Genomic DNA, 6,656 nt, shown 5'->3' on the forward strand with positions numbered 1-6,656 from the left:
TCGATGGCAAATAACAACAACAACAACATGTCAGCAAACTAGACAAAAGCCCTGCTCTCAGGAGCTTATATTTTAGTTGAGGTGGGGTAACAGATGGTGAGAAGCTGAATAAATAAATGAATCATTAAGATCTCAGTGATAGGTGTTAGGAAGGCAATAAAATGACAGCAGATAACTTGGAGGATGAGGATTACTCCAGATAGGGTGGTCAGAAAGAGCTATGAGAAGGTGATATCACCCAGGCTGAATGTCTGAATGAACATCAGGCACAATAATTCTTACACACAGACGTTGATGGGCTTCCCTTTGCTCCTGTGAGGGTTTCCTGTCCAACTACATCTTTAGTGATAGTCTTGCAGGCACCTTCTCTTGAAGTCAGATGCAGAGAAAGCAATTCCCTCTGTTCTGTAAAGGTTTGTTTTTATTGTTATTGTTATTGTCCTTGGATCTGCCCCAACTCACGGCAACTTTATGTGCAACAGAAAGAAGCATTGTCCTGTGCCATCCTCACAATTGTCGGTATATTTGAGTCCCATTGTTGCATCATGTCAATCCATCTGATGGAGAGTTTTCCTGACCCTCTACTTTGTTGCCAAGTATGATGTCCTTTTCCAGTATGTAAGATGAAGTCTCATCCTTGATTCCATGGAGAATTCTGGCTATACTTCTTCCAATGCTGACTTGTTGGTTCTTCTGGCAGTCTGTGGTATATTCAATACTCTTCACCAACATTACCATACTAATGCATCAATTCTTCTTTGGTCTTTCTTGTTCATTGTCCCGGTTCACACGCATATGTTGTTGTTTTGTGCCATTGAGTCGGATCCGACTCATAGCGACTCCTCCTTGGGTTTCGGAGGCAGTATCACTATAGAAGTAGATTGCCCAACCTTTCTTCCAAGAAGTGGCTGGGGAGTTTGAACCGTCAGACTTTTGGTTACAGTCAAGTGCCTTAGGCACTATGCTACCACAAGCATATAACGTAATTGAAAAGACCATGTCTTGAGTCAGGTGCACCTTAGTTGTTAGAAGTGACATCTTTGTGTTTTAATACTTTAAAGAGGTCTTTTGCAGCAGACTTTTCCAAAGGTAGCAGTGTATCGCATAAACTAGCTGGATGACTTTAGACTGGTCCATCACTATGCTGTAAGTTTCCACTTTCTTATCTGTGAACCAGAGGGGGTGCACCAGTTCTTTCAAGTTCCTTTTGAGTTCTAGCATTCCAGGACTCCATGATTCCTACCATTGCATTTCACATCCAGATTTACAGAAAAGATAACAGAACCATTGTAAGGGAGCCACTGAATGATATGTTTAGTTATCCTGGAATGAGTTGGGGTGACAGGAAAGATACAATATCCAGCCATTGGGCCCTAGGGCTTTGTGGTGAGTTGGTAAGTTGGTATTCAGCAACCATGTCTCTGCTATCTAGTGTGCTCCCTGCTGTGATATACCCCTGTCTCCTTTTTTTTTTTTTTTTTTAAATGATGTTTCCAGACATCCTTGCAGTTAGCCTTCTGTATGTGAATTGGATTCTGCCAATTAGACACTCTTAGTAGTCTCAGGAGTCCTGGGTGATGCATATGATTAACCACTGGACTACTAACCCCAATGCTGGCAGTTCAAACCCACCCAGAGGCACCTTGGAAGAAAGGCCTGGCAATCTGCTTCTGAAAGATCACAGCCTTGAAAACCCTGTGGAACAGTTCTGCTCTGTACATGTGGGGTTACCATGAATCAGAATTGACCAGATGACAAACAACAGTGACAGAAGACATTTGGGAGGTGAAAGTGAGACACGTCTTGTGTCTAGGCAAGCACTGGCCTGGACGTGCTGGGCTTTTCTGAGCAGCATACCTGTATCTGGTCACTGGCAGGGAGAGAGGCAAGAAGCAAGGCCCCTAGATTCCTAGATGAAGCAACAGTGCAAGTTCCTGAATGCAGCATTTGCAATGGCAGCTTTACTGGCCCACTTTCCTGACTAGGGTAGCGGTGATAATAGCACCCAGAGCAGAGATGTTCTAGCAGGCTTTCCTGGAGGCTTAGGCTAGAGCCCTAGTCTTGGTTCTCTAGAGCTGCTATAACAGAAATACCACAAGAGGATGGCTTTAAAGAACAGGAATTTATTCTCTGACAGTTTAGGAGACTGGAAGTCTGGGTTCAGAGTGCCAGCTCCAGGGGCCAGGTGGAGGCCCCTTAACCTTGGGCTTTAGCTCTGCCTCTTGTTCCAGGCCCACTGTGGCAAACTAAAGGCTTCTTCTGACTCATGCAGCTGCAGGCTGCTGAGGCTGACAAACCCAATATCGACAGGTAAAATGGCACAATCCCAAAATCAGCAAGAAACACAGAACACCACTGATTATCCAAATGTGCCAAAAAGCTAGAGACCTTTTGCAAAACTTCTCCATATATACAGGAAGTGGGCCACATCCCAGATGCAACTAATTATCTGCTCACAATGGATTCCACCATGGAGGTGATTACAGTCTCATCATGGGGAATAACTACATCCAGCTGCCAGCCACTTAGAACCATGCCCAGCCAAGTTGACACACAACCTTAACTACCACAAGCCCCATCCTCCAGCCCTTCCATGGATATTATAAACAGAACCAAATTCCCTGCCAGAAAATCCCTTTCTGCTTAAAAATCTAGGAGGTTTCTCTTTCTATTAGCTGAGCCCTGATTGATGAAAGTTCTAACCTCCATTCAGGAAGAGGAAAAGCTATTTCAGATCATGGTTATTAAAGTCTTTATTACTTATGCCTTTTTTTTCTCCCCAAAATCAACAGAAATATCCTAGGCTCCCAAGAATAACCATTCCCTACATTAAGAACCTCTCCTTTTCTGCCCGTACCACTACTCCCTGGAATACCTTTTCCTTTAGCAAAAGTGTAAGTAGGGTTCGGATATAATTATACTGAAATTAAAAACCAAAAACCCAAACCAACTGCCACTGAGTCGATTCCAACTCATAGCAACCCCCATTGCGTTTCCAAATCTGTAAATCCTTAGGGAAGCAGAGTGCCTCATCTTCCTCCCCTGGAGCAGCTGGTGGGTTTGAACCACTGGCCTTCTGGTTAACAGCCAAATGCTCTACCCACTCCACCACCAGAGCTCCTTATATTGGAATTATTTGCCCTAAAATCAGATACATTACTGGGTTTAACAATCAGAACTTATAACTACCTTAAGTGAGAAATGCCACTGGCTTACAAATAAATACATGAGATAAGAAAATCCATTGATAAAACCATTCAATATATAAGAACTCTTATATTTGTGCACAAAACTAAACATTTCAAGGATTATGAAGGAATGATTTTTTTTTCCCCTCTTCCCTTTTTAAAGAAAATCACTGGTTTTCTCTCAGTACTTTCCAAACAGTAAAGTAAGGAGTATGGACCCCTTTTTATTTATTTTTATTGTCACCTCTTTTGTTTGTTTGCTTTCTGAAGCCTTTTACAAAAATGTAACTATAAAATATTTACTAAAATTTACATGAAATCGAAAAATATATATAAATAAACTTCTTTTTGCTCACAAAAATCTCAGCTTCTTCATAAGACGGCACTGGAAGGAAACACCAGCATGTGCAGTGCATTCCGGATTAAAGAGAGGACAAAACAACACATCCAGTCCCTTCAGTTTACACAGAAAATGGTCTCCTAAGGCCATGTGCATTCAAGGCAAATGCATCTAAACCTATTGTATTATTTGCCCAGATAAATCACCCACCTCACCCTCATTTCCATGTTTATGGGGCCTGTAATGAAGGAAATTGTTAGAGTACACTTTGGGGAGAGAACCTTTGTTTAATAATTAAGCAGGACTAGGGCAATAAAATCAGAAGACTTGGGCATCTACTTCTGAAAAATCAGCAACTAAAACCCTATGGGGTGCTGATACATTGTAGGGGACAGCATTCTATGTCGCCAAACAAAACAATCACAAAATGTATGAGTAGTTGAATGGAAAATCAATTTGCTCAGTAAACTACCTCAAATCACAATTAAAAAAAAAAAAAAAAAAAACCTATGGAGCACAGTTCTACCCTGACACACATGGGGTCACCATGATTTGGAGTTGAGTGGAAGGCAGCTGTATTTTTAGGCCATTAAAAGCAAAGTTCTGACAGCGGTAGCTTTAGGGCAAGAGCCTTTAAACAAAGAGGAAAAAGAAAACAAAAGGAAAGAATAATAAAGTACCACTTGAACATTGACCCTCAAAATGGCTGAGAGATTAGAGGAATTTTGAGCCTCTAGCACAGTGGCAAAGGAGCTCTGGTGCTGTAGCCCTTATGGCATTTGGCTCCTAACCATATTGTCGGCTGTTCGAACCTACTAGCCTCTCCATGGGAGAAAGATGAGGCTGTCTGCTTCCATAAGATTTATAGCCTTGGAAACTCAATGGGGGTCGCTATGAGTCAGAATTAACTCTGTGCCATGGCAATGAGGTTTTTTTTTGTTTTGTTTTGTTTTTTGGAGCACAGTGACAAGGGAAGCCCTGGTGGCACAAAGGTTAAGCGCTCGACTGGCAATTTAAAAGATGATCCCACCAGCCACTCTGTAGGAGAAAGATGAGGCAGACTGCTGCCTTAAAGATTATAGTCTTGGAAACCTTATGGGGAAGTTCTACTCTATTCTATAAGGTTGTTAAAAGTGGGAGTCAACTAGACAGCATTAGTTTTTTTTGGATTTATTTATTTATTTATTTTTTTGGTTAGCATAGTGACCCTTTCTGTTGCAGGTACAGAATCAGGCACAAAATAGGAGTTTAATAAATGATAATTACCTTCTCCATTTCTCCATGACCTTCCTCTTTCCCTGACTCTTTAAGTTTTCTATTAAAAAAGAAAACAAGAAACAACTATTTTCTATCTTGCTTGATGTTCCTTCTAAGGTCCAGTCTCTGAAAGCAGATCCAGCAGTCACAGACAGATGTTCCAAGCGGACTGCAAGTCTGCTGCTCTATATGATGGTAATTCAGTGGGTCAGCAAAGGGTTCAGCGGGAAACTTCTCTTTTTGGCACCAGAAGTTAGAACTTTTTAAAATTTGTCCCAAAATCTCAGAAGCAAAAAATCATGAAAAAACATCTGCTTTCCTCAATATTTCCCCCAATGCAAGAAACTATCTGCAGGATGAAAACTGTTCTGTATAAAACCTTTTTTTTTTTTTCCTGCAGACAGTTTTTTGTGTTGGGGGTATGTAAAGGAAAGAGACATTCTATCATGATTTTTTGCCTCCACCAATGGCGCAACTCCCCTGAAATGTGACTGGTATGGATTTCCAAGCAGACCACAGGGTGGCTGACAGGTCTCAGAATGTCCTCAGAAGGCTTTATCTTAATCTGAGTGAAACCCCCAGAGTTCTTTCTCTCAAATGGAAGCAGAAAAAATAAGGCAGAGCAACTACTCAAACTTTGTCTTCTTTCTTTGTGGTTTATGGTCTCCTTCTCCACCTCTGCCTCCCCGGAAGCCCCCTTGCCCTCCAAAACCTCCCGGCCTCTGCCACCAGATCCACCTCGGCCTCCTCTGCCATGGCCACCTTGGCCTCCAAATCCTCCCCTGCCTCCACCTCAGCCTCCAAAGCCACCTTCACCCTTGGGCGTGGCCCAGTCTAAGGTAACTTTGTTTCCATCAATTTCACCATATTCCATGGCCTCCTTGGCAGCTTTGGCATCTTCCTCACTGTCGAAGTCTACAAAACCAAACTCTTTAGAAGAGCCACTTTCCTGGTCGGTGACTATCCTGGCACGAACAGAATGATCAAACAACTCCTTCAAATGTCTCTTCAGTACAGTCCTCAGACAGACCTTTGGACAAAAAGAGTTTTGGATGGCTGGCTTCTTGCATTGGGTGAATCCCCTGGATCCTTGCAACTCCAACCTGATTTCAGCTGGAAACTTATTGCTTTAATGAAACAGGCTCACCAGAAGGAATGTTAGACTAAACTGAAATATATTGCTGAACAAACTCATTCTCTGTTAACTACTATTGTGGTTGTTGTTGTTGGATATTGTCAAGTTGATAATGATTCAAAGCAACCCCACGTGATAAAGTAGAATGGTCACACAGGGTTTTCTTGGCTGTAGTCTTTATGGGAGCAGTTGCCAGGTCTTTCTCCATGGAACTGCTGGGTGGGTCTAAATCACCAACCTTTTGCTTAACAGCTTTTAACCATTGCCTATCAGGTCTCTTTTGTTAACCAATAAACCAAAAAACCCACACTCAGTGCCAATGAGTCAATTCCGACTCATAGTGAGCCCCATTGGGTTCCCAAGGCTGTAATCTTTATGGTCTTCCTCTCATGGATCAGTTGGTGGGTTAGAACCACCTTCTAGTTAGTAGCCAAATGCCTTACCCACTATACCACCAGAGCTCCTTATGGAAGTAAATTGCCCAGTCTTCCTTCTGAGGAGTGGTTGGTAGGTTTGAACTGCCAGCCTTCTGATTAGTAGTCAAATGTCTTAGGCACTATGCCACCAGAGCTCTCGACTCACTGCCATCAAGTCATTTCTGACTCATAGTGACCCCCATAGGGTTTCTGAAGCTGTAAATCTTTACAGAAGTAGATCATCCAGTCTTTCTTCTTTGAGCAGCTGGTGGGTTTGAATCGCTGACCTTCTGGTTAGCAGTCAAGTGCCTTATCAACTC

The sequence above is a fragment of the Orycteropus afer genome, unplaced genomic scaffold (assembly GCF_000298275.1).
Source record: "Orycteropus afer afer isolate SDZICR_OR568_19922 unplaced genomic scaffold, OryAfe1.0 scaffold00655, whole genome shotgun sequence".
NCBI lineage: Eukaryota > Metazoa > Chordata > Mammalia > Tubulidentata > Orycteropodidae > Orycteropus > Orycteropus afer.